The sequence below is a fragment of the Lycorma delicatula genome, chromosome 9, assembly GCF_047948215.1.
Source record: "Lycorma delicatula isolate Av1 chromosome 9, ASM4794821v1, whole genome shotgun sequence".
NCBI lineage: Eukaryota > Metazoa > Arthropoda > Insecta > Hemiptera > Fulgoridae > Lycorma > Lycorma delicatula.
The window spans coordinates 48,665,379-48,677,498 of record NC_134463.1 but is presented as its reverse complement, the minus strand read 5'-3'; the positions used below and the strand labels follow the sequence as shown (position 1 = coordinate 48,677,498).

At 28.3% G+C, this 12,120-nt stretch overlaps 1 protein-coding gene across 3 annotated transcripts in view; it reads right to left on the bottom strand.

The window, feature by feature from the left end:
* LOC142330179 (uncharacterized) overlaps positions 1-9,767 on the bottom strand; it is a 152,964-nt gene extending 143,197 nt beyond the window's left edge. Inside the window, exon 1 of one of the 3 annotated variants that reach the window (XM_075375287.1) lies at positions 9,611-9,767. The gene's annotated coding sequence lies outside the window, so the exon portion shown is untranslated. Of the gene's footprint in view, positions 1-9,517 lie in introns of all 3 variants that reach the window. The other 2 variants (XM_075375286.1, XM_075375288.1) reach the window with 2 other exon arrangements.
* Positions 9,768-12,120: the final 2,353 nt, after the last annotated feature.

Here is a 12,120-nt window from a genome sequence, read left to right as displayed (position 1 = left end):
TTTTTAATTTGATGTTAACTTCAAAAATACAAAATAATTAATACATTTTTCATAATTTTATTTAAAGAATAAAAGTCTATTTTATTTTACTTTTTTGTAGGGAAAAAAATCTACTCTTCAAATGAAAAAAACAAGAAAAAAGAATACAGAGAAATAATGTAACGGGACAACTGAACATGAGCTAAGGTCCTCTAGAATGCAGCAAGAATGGATGTAATTTTTGTTACTTTTATTTTCTAAAAAACTTTTTTATATGAAAATACTACCAGAATGACAACAGACTCTAAAACATTAGGCTGCAGCAACTCAAACCTAAGTAATGATGATGATAAGTCATGTGAATGAAGTACCGGATGAATGTAGCATCCATCTTCCTCATCCTCCATTTTCCTTATTGTTTCTTCTCAATTATCAACTCAGAGGGTGCACATATGACTTTTTCAAGGTCCTCATGGTGGGGAATTCAAGAAGATCTAAAGAACCATGGTTCTTAGCATTTTAACAACACAAAGATTCTGTTTCTTGTCTGGTGACTGTACAAACAGCCTGAATCATAAGATTTCTATTTTGTGATGCTGGCCTATTAATTCCGATATCAATAAATAATAAATTATAAATATGAAAAGTACTTGTTACAATATCACCATAAGAAATGGTTATCAGGAACTCAAAAATCTGAGAAGAATGTTTGGATATGATTATAAACAACTGCCTCACAGCATGTAACCCGTACAAAATAATGATAATGAGCAAGTCCTCTGCAAAGAGGACTTAAGTAAGCTCTAGGGGCTATTTAGGATACTGGTCGCTAAACTGTTTCTAGGCTCAGTATCCGTTGGTGGCACAGACATTTGGTCGTATACTTTAGGACGACCGAATGGGATGGTGGCGGGAGAAATGCCAAGCAAACCAATCCCTGAAAAAAAGTCCTCTGCAAAATTAAAAAGAATCAAACTGATCCGTTTGCTGAAGAGCCTCAACATATGTACCAAAAAATAGATACAGTTTGAATCAAGAACTCTTTTATTTTTTTTAATTTCAAATGACTAAAAATAATTAAAATAAACTTCAATTGAATAACAGAAAGTTTAAAAAAAATGTAATTAAATACACAGTTTAAAATTAAATTGTTTGAAAATCGATTTTACAACATATAAAATAAATGTTGGATCTTCATTAATCAAATGATCAAAATATCAGATACTTTCCAATATCCCATGAATGTTGATTGTTGTCGCTGCAACTTTTTACATAGATTTTACAAAAAATCTTACATAGTTGGCCGTATATTTAATGTTAACACCCTATTTGTATGCATGATCAAAGTTTAATATTTTACAAACAACATTCAGTTTAATATTCTCTAGAATAAACAGATGCAACCAAAAACTAGTTCATTTAAATACACATTACTACATTTTAAAAAATTACTTAAAATACAACATTTAAAAAATATATTTTTAACGTATATAATACACATACGCTAAAACAAGATTGTCTGCCAATCATGAACAATACAATAAGCATATTGTATTATTATACATATGCTATAGAATGCAATAAATATGCTACTAGCATAAAAACCTGTACTAATACAAATAGATGTGAAAAGAGATGGACCTGATTTTTGTTCATACAATATGACCCAGAGCATTGAATGTTTGCAGAATTATCTGGAATGGAACGCAAGAATGGCAGGAGTTTCAATATTTCTCCATACAGATCGCAGAGCCTGGACAATGTCCCTTGCTGCTTTATCTTTCTATTATCAGGGGGGTTTCATCGGTTACTTAGTGGTGGTTATAAATTTTAAGTTTTATTTATGGAGCAGAATTATCCTATCTCCCACAAATATGTAATGTTGCACATTTAATTATAGAAAATAACAATGGCATAATATCACGACAAAATACTGAATGGTAAAGAAACATGATCAGAATACACACAGGCAGTAAATGTAAACTTATAAGAAATCATTCTCAGCCTTGACATACAAAATGTCAAGGGCTTATTGATCTGACTTAATTAACACTTAATCTTTTACTTAAATATTCTGAAATAATTTAATCTGAATTATAATATAAAACATAATTAATTTACATCACAAATAAAAATAACATTCAGAATTATAATGATCTTCGAATGGTAATGCAATCTAACAATTAGAAGTAATTAAATTAACAATACTATAATTATATCCTCACAAGAGAGGTGACTGATCAATTAAATATAAACAGACTGGATTATATAATAATACAATTCATAATTTTTAAAATAATCAAACAAAAGTGATTGAGTACACCATGTAAACAGTAGTGAATATTTAATAACTTCCTTTAAAAAATTATATATTCAACCTTTATTATAAGTCTTACATGTACATCCAGTAAATCGGTTGGTAAAAAGAATGTATAATGACAGTTATTGAAGTTATGTTTTTATGTCATTGGATAGAAAGCCACAGTGCGATCTTAGCTTTCAAATCCTCGCTGATGAAAGCATGAAATCATCAAAATTATAGACACTTGGAAACTGAACATCCAGATCATAAAAGCAAACAATGGGAATTTTTTGAAGAAAAATTACTTACTTTGAGAAATCAACAAGCTTCTATTTGTAAATCAAGCCATTCTGATAAAAGTACACTTGAAGCATCTTATCTCATACCATTGGGAGTATCATTCCAAACCCCAAACAATTGTAGAAAACTTCATACTGCCTACCGTAATTGAAATGGTCAGTGTTTTAACAGGTGTAGAGGAAGCAAAAAAATTCTGCTTTCTAACGACACAGAATCAAGGCGAATCGATGACATAGCTGCCGATGTTCGCAATCAGAAATTCAGCAAGTGAGTTTAAAACTAATTTTTTTGTACTCAATTTGATGAATCAATAGATGTGGCAAACATTTCTCAGTTCTTATGATTTGTGAGATATGAATGCAATAGGAAACAGATCAAAGAAAGAAAAATATGCAGTTTTGCAAATCAACACTTGGTCATGCAACAGGACAATGTCTTAGTAATTTTTTTTATGAAGATAATAAAAACTATAACATAAATTGGACAAAATGTATTGCAGTATGCAAAGGTGATAACAGGAAAGAACAGTGGATTTCTGAAAAAAATAAAAGGTCGTCTTACACCAAGGGTGGAATGGCGCACGGCCTCATACACAGATATGCTCATGCCACAAAAAAATATGCTGGAAAATCTCAAACAAACTTTGAAAAGTTGTAAGAACAGTTAATTTTATTAAAAGTCAACCATTACAGTATAAGCTGTTTGCTAAACTATGCAATGAAATGAGTGAAAAGAAAATATCTCTTCTTTTCCATACAGAAATCAGATAGTTATTGCAGGGAAAGTTTTAACCTGGTTATTGGAATAGTGAGATGAATAAATAATATTTTTCCAGGACACACAAACATCAATCTCAATATTTTTATATTATAATAATAGGTATATGTTGCTTTTGGCTTTCTTAGCTGATGTATTTTTGCATTTAAATGACTTTAATATGAATTTACAAGGACGTGATAAAATGACAAAGTTAAACTACATGCTTTTATTAAGAAGAATAATCTGGTTTCAAAGCAAAAATTTTGATATGCTTCCACTCACTTCCAATTATACTGAGAAAAATTTGGATGAAGAAGATGCTGTTATTCACCACTGTTTGGATAGCATGAAGATGCATTTGTGTAAGCTAAAAATTCAGATGGCAAAGTACTTCCCGGAAGATAGAAATGATTTCTCGAACAGATGGGTACTAAATCCATTTAATGAAAAAAATTGTTGCAGCTGCTAAGTTAGCAGTTGAGATTCAGGACCAGCTCATCAAAATGCTTGTCGATAAAACGATAATAACTACATTATCATAACTACAATTCACATCTGAAAATTTAGATATATTTTAGCTTGCTTGTTGAAGTGAATATGGAAATTTAGTCACAGAAGCATTGAAAATATTAATCCTTTTCACCACGTCTTACCTCTATGAAAAGGGTTTTACATAAAACACTTTTCATAGGTTTTCATAAGGTTTTACACTTTACGAAAAAATAAGGGTTTTTTCGTAAAACCAAATACAGGAATCATCTTTTATAATTTGTAAACAATTTGCTTTTGTGTGTTTCAAGATAAATCTAAGTATGGAAAAACTTTAAAATGAAAAAAAATGCAACCATCTCATTCATTTATTTTCTTTACATGTGTACTTATCAATTTAAGTAAAACATGTATAATGATTTTTTTCTCGTCAAATGATTTCATTTTAATTTAATGATTTAATTGTTTAGTATAAAGTTGTAGGCAAATATAATGACCTCCCTTTCATATCACCACGACCCCAGGTTGTGAAATGCTGCCTTAAATCCAAGTAGAGAAAGCAAGATGAGTAATATACAAGAGAGCAAGTAGTTATATATTTTTTTTAAATGCCTCAATCTTTGTTATATAACACATTTACAAGCTAGACCCCAATGAAATATTAATCAATTTCATTCCACCCCCAATAACAGACTTATCACAGTGAATTCAATTTGTGCTATTAGTGGGAGAGGTTGTAGCACAATCTAACTGAGAAATTTAATTTTCACATCTCCTGCTACTTTTAAATATAAATTTTATTACAAATTAGTTAAAAATAATATCACCATATAATAGTTTCATTACAATTTAAAATCATAAAAAATTAAAAAATTTAGTTGATTAATAAAAAGTAACTATCATTATAATAAAATTTCTTTCCTTTTTAGGATATTAAAATTTGTTCAGAAGTAAAGTAAAGTTTTTTAAGTCAAGTAAAGTTTTTTTTAACAATTAATTCCTAACTAGAGTGAATATAAAAAAATTGTCCTAAAATATTACCCAAGACGGAACGGAGACAGTTTTTACATTTGTTGTTACCTCTGTGTACAGAGGTTGTGTGTGTGTGTTGGCGTGTATATTTGTTACAATTTTCCTCAAAAACTACTGGATTGATTTCAATGTGGTTTTTTATATCACTCAAGAAGAGGTTCTTAGATTAGTTTTATGGTAATAGGCCACCAGGGGATGCTGGAATAGATGTGTTCTTCTAAAACGATAGGACTGATTTTGATGCAGTATTTGCATTACATAGGTATCACCTCAGAGTTTTACTTAGATTAGATCACAGTTATAAGCCGTCAGGGGGCACTGCAGTAGATATTTTCTTCAAAACGGCTTGGTAGATTTTTTAAAATTTTTTATTTTGTTACTTGTTTCACACTAATTTTCTTAAGTATCACTACGTTTTTGCTGAATTATAATTTTTAAAGTCTAGTTCTAACAATTAATCATGACTAAGTTTACAGCTTCATTATCAACATATCCAAACTATGTTCTACGTTATTTTTATCATTATACCATTTTTACCATTATCAGATAACTATTAATTCTGAAAATGTACACAAGCTGAGCAAATTATGTACAATGTAAAACATGATTGGATAATAGTAATTTATAACACCTTTATCACAAAAAAGTGAATAAAATGGCAATGTGATTCATTGTTACAGCAGCAAGAAATGCTGTAGCTTGTTACTTCCAAAAAGGGGGTAAAAATTAGACAAAGACACTAACACAACTAAATAAATAACTCTTTTGAAATTTTCTATTATTGATGGAAATTAATTACTTACTAACTTATTTACTCATACATAATTCCAAGATGTTTGAAACATTTCTGAATTTGTCACATTTCTGTGAAAAATCTAGACAGATACAGAAAGGAAAATATGACAATTGTTATAAGCTGCTGCGTTATAGATATTGAGTTAATTGAAGCCCACAAAAGACAAAAATTTTACTGCTCATAATTGAACTTAGTACTGGGGAAAAATTGTGGATGTACATGACTATGTATATCCACTCTAGAAGATGGGCACAAACAATCTACATTCTCAACCTCTGTAACAGCTAGCTCACCGTTTTAAAGCTATCTATCCTGAACCTGAAGGGGAAGTGGTCTTGTGAAGATCCTGGTTGCCACACCATCCCCTCCATTCCTAGCCATGATGGGCATTACCGAAGGTTGTCTTTTAGACCCTTTAAACTTAATAACACAACACAATCATCATTTTGGCCTCTGTCAGGATGCCACTGATGTACTACTATTTAATGTGTACAAAACACATCTCACCAAGTCTTAAGCAAGATTGAATATACCTAACTAAACAAAGGAATTGAACTACCTATCCGTAAAAGGAAAAAATGAGTTCAACATGTAACACGAAGCATAAGAATAATACACAGAACAATAACAACACAGTAACATTAAAACAAAGGACAAGAACAACAACAAAAACATAATTTGTAAAACAAGACTAGAATAAAAGAGAAATCCAAGCAGAGCTCAAGATCCCCTCAGCAATCCTATCCTTTGCTATGTACACTACAAAACTCTCCACTATTGCCCATTCGCCCTGGCTCCTTCAGTTTACACAAAGATCCAACGCCGACCCGATAAGATCAAACCAACAGATTGTCTCCGTATGCATTAACTTGTATTTTGGGCACTCATAAATAAGACGGTGGGTGTCTTCCGATTGTCCATACTGAGGACACATCCCAGAACCTACCAGGCCAAATTTCTGCAGTATGTCCCTAAAAGCACCATGGCCTGAAAGGAATTGCGTCACATATTTATTAGGGTGCACCCAAGAGGAGTCTCGCTCTTTGCATTTGGACAGAGACTATGCATATAACGCCCATCTGTCTCATCCCATCTGGCCTGCCACAAGGCATTAACCACAGACTTAAAAAAATTGTAAACCCTTTATTTTTGCAAAACCTACTTAAATTTAAATCTATAAAATGATTTTCAAGTTAAGCCACTGAAATTTATTGAATAGTTTCATCTGGTAATCCTGGATCAAATGATGAAACAAAATCTAATGATTATTTCCAAAAATATAACTTATCAATCTCTATATCAAAGGTTATTATTTTATAATAAACATTGTAATATAGTCAGTTAACCAAAATACATCATTCAACCAATTACACCTGGTGAAAAGATACCTTCTTGACATTATGAAAATCCTCTAATATATCATCTTAATAACTAAAATAGTTCTAATAAGATATCCAGGCTCTAACAACCAAATAGTCAAATGAGAAAATTTTAAATGAAGGCAACTCTAGGCATAAATAAATTGTAAATTGTACAAATAGAACATACATTTTCAAACCATATTGTTTTGCTTCTAAATACCTTAATAAAATCCTAAGCTTGTCATTATTAATAAATATTTATTATTAATACATATATTTCTATGTTAAGTACAATTTCATCTATTTTGGCTCCCTCAAAAAGTCAAAATAAATTTTTAAGATATAAAAACGGGCTGAATCCATGCAATAACGATATTTAGTAAATTAAAAATGTTAACTTTTCTTTGTGTTTGTTTATATTTATGAATGTGCAATCTTTGATAAAAAGAATGGCCACTAATTCTTAAAAAATAACAAATCCATTTTTTATAACTCAACACAATACTTCAACTTACAACAAAGGGCCTTATTATGCTTCCATTGCTATTTATAATAAATTCCTGAACCATTTGAAAATTTTTCCAAATTTATTTAAAATACAATTAAAAGATTTTTTTTAAAGGAAATACTATTATTATTATATCTGTCAATGAATTAAAAAAAAAATACTAATTAAATAAAAAAACATAATTTATCTGCATCCCATATTCAACATGTACATAAATATGCGCTCAAAACAATTTTCAATAGCAGTAAATTGTTTTTAAATGTATAATTTATCTTATAATGACTTGATTTAGATAATGTTTATTATGTATCGACCAGAATAAATAATTTGTAATTATTTAATTATAATCAACTAATGTCTGTAATAATTAAACTTCATATTTCATACAAAGAAAGCTATTATAAAAATAGAAACAAAAGGTTGAAAACTTGTTGAAATCTTTTCAACAAGTTTTTTATTTAAATTAATTGAATATAAATCATCATATCAGTCAACACTTAATCTGTGAATTGAAAACACAACTCATTTTCATCAGTTATATATTTAAATAATAAAAAATTGTATTATCTTAATAGACATAAATAATTTTTTTATAATCAAATACAGATAATCTAGTCTTAACTTTTAAAAGTAATTAAAAAAAAATTATTTTTTTAACATTCTAGTTAACTAGAAATAACAATTTTCTGAATTAATAAAAATTGGCTGCATATTATACAGAATATAAAACTAATGTTCATTAAGAACCCTCCTTTAAAGTATAATATTTATTAAAGATATTTGTCTAGATAAACAACAGATGAATAAATTATGACAAAACCTTGTAGCTTTTAAATAGGTAAGCAGTTTAATGAAATAAATGCTTAAGAAATCTATTATGAATCCAGCCCTGCTAATTTAACTTCCAGTTTTAATAACTTGCAGATACTTTTACTTGAATCTGAACAACAAGTTATTAAAGTACTTCAATACAAGAAACTAAATTAACAGCAGCATGTTTTGATGTTCATCAGCTTGAGATTGAACAAAATCCAATTAATGAAAATGAACTGGATTTATTTCCAAAGTTGTGAAAAAAATATTAGCAAAATTGACTGATGTGAAGATAGTATTGCCAGTGCATAGGGTGTCCAACACACCCTAAAATACAAAAAATAATAAAATGCATGCAAATGATTCTCAATAGGTGAACATTATGTGTCTCTTAACTAAACCATTTAATTTACAACAGACTTTTTTCTCAAAGGCCATTCAAGCATTTATATGATTAAAGTCTGAGTTATATCAGTAGTAGTAACTTGAGATCTCTAAGATCTACATCTAAAGAGTAGTCCTATTACAAAAAATATACATAATTTTGATTCACATTATCAGTTAATTCGCTAGTATTAACTGAATTTAATAACACTAGCTTTTAAAATTAAACCAAATGTAAAACTGAGAAACACAAAAATTAGTCATTTATATACTTGTATATAATGTGCGATTTATTATTTTTTTAAATATTTTTAAATAAAAAAATCCAGGAATGGAATCTGTCAAGTCTTTTTAAAACTGTCACACATATTATAATGACATTAAAGCATGCATAACTGCAACTAGAATATTAACATTGAAAATTGCAGCTATCCTTAAATATACTTAAGAATATCAGCTCAAGGTTCATTAGATTATACATAACTACTCCACAACTTAGAAAAATGTTACTCAATGAGTAAAAAAATAATATTTCATACATTAAAAAGTTTGTGTAAAACAATTAACATAAAAATTAAATTCTTTATCAAAATATTGATTTCGGGGTTGAATTCTTATGAAACAAACCAAAAACTCCATACCAAATTTTTTTGAACAGTCAAAATGTACCCCCTTAAAACATAAAGACCACAAACAATTAATTAATACCTCAGATTTTAATTAATTTAAAAAAATATCACAACTTTTCTAAATTATCAGTAATAATTTCTAACCTCAACTTTTGAAACACTTACCTAAACGATCCAAATTTTAATAAAAATCAAACTAGAACACTATCTTGTATTAATATAACTTTGCACGCACAATAATTACAAACACCTACTTACTGGTGCAACCGCTTCCACGGCTAGAAGCAGACTGATGTATGACGTTACCAGCCAAACCTTCAACAACGGTGACGCGGAGAAACATGACCTACGCTATGACTAAGTGCATACAGATAATCTGTTCTGAGAACTGAATTTAATTCGTGAATCAATTAGTCAACGCAAATATGATTAGAAATAAATGCTAACAACATCTAATATAATTTAATTCTCTAAATATAAAACCAACCATTTACATGCTTCTTTGAAATTTCTCACTTACAGGAACATTTTATAGTAATATTTATATCACAACCAAAAACTTAAATGACTAGTAATGAGGCAAGACTTTTATTTAATCTAATATCCAAAAACTAGTATATCACTAAACGAAAAACAAACCAAATCTATCACGTAAAACTGCGTTTATTGATCGAAACACCGACATCCCCGAGATAACAAAAGCGTTTAGTATCGCCATGTTCTGGTGGGGGTGAATTCAATTAAACACAACCAATAGAAAACTAGTAAAACAGGATTTTAAATTCGCAACACGTGCTCACCGATTCCTAACGTATAAGTAGTAAACCTATAAGTAAGTCGCCGTGTTTTGGACTGGTTTTATAAAATATTAATTTAAGATTCATAAAACTCGGATTTTAATAACTAGTGGGGTGAAATTATATTTATATGATAGAATAATTTATTGTAGTAAAATTATTTAAAATACACCTTACATAGATAATGATTTTTACGTAAGTTATAAATTATGTTTTTGTTTTTTTTTTTTTTTAATGATTAATTTACCATTTAAGCTTGACATTTGTACATGCAATATTAGTAATATATATATATTTTTTTTTTGTTACGAAAAATGCAAACCCCAATCACAATTCAAACCTAGAACCTTCCAGGTACCACTGTATATGATTTTAAACAAATACAAGCTGTTAACTTAATAAATTTATGTAGTAAGCTCGCTCGGTCTCTCTCTCTCTCTATGTTGGTCTAAATGCTGTCACAATTAATAATTACTAGAAGCACCAAATTAATTGGTAAACATAACAATTTTCATAAAAACTAATTTTTGAATTCATGATTCATCATCAATTATATAGATACTGTCTCAAGTATCTATATATTACCTTTGTCATTAGTATCATTGGTATTAGTATTATTATGTATTACTTTTGTCATTAGCTAAAACTGATAGTTTTCATTTTTAAATGAATTTTATAACTAAAATAGCATTATGTCAATTTAAGCAATTCATCATTTTCAAAATTTATAAATGTATTTACCTTTTTACTTATAAATTAATATTTTGTAAATAGTCAAGTATATTATTTATTTCAAAATTGTTTTCTGTATTTGTTATTGTATGTTTGTATATAATGAGGTGATCAGCAGCATTTGAAAAGTTTTTGCTGTTTATATACGATCTCAAATATTCTAAAAATCAGTACTTACTTGAGTTTTACCAACATATATTACTTTACAGTAATTACAATTAATTTATATATGCTACCGTTATTAAATTTAATCTGTGACGATTTTATTATAATTCAAATATTTCAGTAAACCAGAAAGATAAACTATAATTTTCACTAGGCATATTGTTGACTGTAAGTGTCTTATCTATTAATGCATTTTTTTATTAATGTAATAATATGTAATGTATTTCAGAAAAGTATATTTCTTTTTCTTTAACTGATTTAATAATTTTCTTTTTTTAATGTATTTATTATTAATTAATATGTTCTACAAAAAGTATCCTTATATTTATTTTTTGAATTGTTATAAATGTGATTTGTTTCATTTTTTTGTTTTAATCCTGTTATATGATACACAATAACTGATTAATTCTATGTGACCAAGGATGATTTGATTCTCTGTGAATGCAATATGTGTTAATTTTCTAAAATCTCTAGTAACTATTTCATTGTTTGTATTAATTGATTTATTATTATCACATTTATTTATACCCACATTTATTGATTTATTATTATCACTTCTAGAGTAGAGTGTTTTGTTATATTATTCGATTTAATAGATATTTAATATTATCAAAATGTTATTAATATATCTTTCCATAATATATATATTTATGTATTTACAGGCACATGCATGCATGTGCACACTTACAAATCTTTGGGTAAATTATAAAATTGGGAAAGTATAAGAAACAAAGATGATTTCTGAAACTATCATGGGGAGAAGAATAAAATAATAGGTGAAAAACAGTTTTCCTTCAAAATGACTCGCAAAATTGTTGAAAAATCTTACAAAAAGTAGGAGATAGAAATATAAAAAAAGTGAAAACAAACAAATTAAAGTTAAGTATTAAATCATAAATAATAATGACTTTTAACTAATTAATCCAGAAATAGTCAGACACATAAGTGAAGCAGAAAAATTTAAAAGGTTGGTTATTCATTTGTCTTTTGGTTGAGGGCGCTGAACTTGATATATTGTCAATCAATTGAGCAGGTATATAAATAAGCAGAATAATCGATATTGGAGTACTGAAA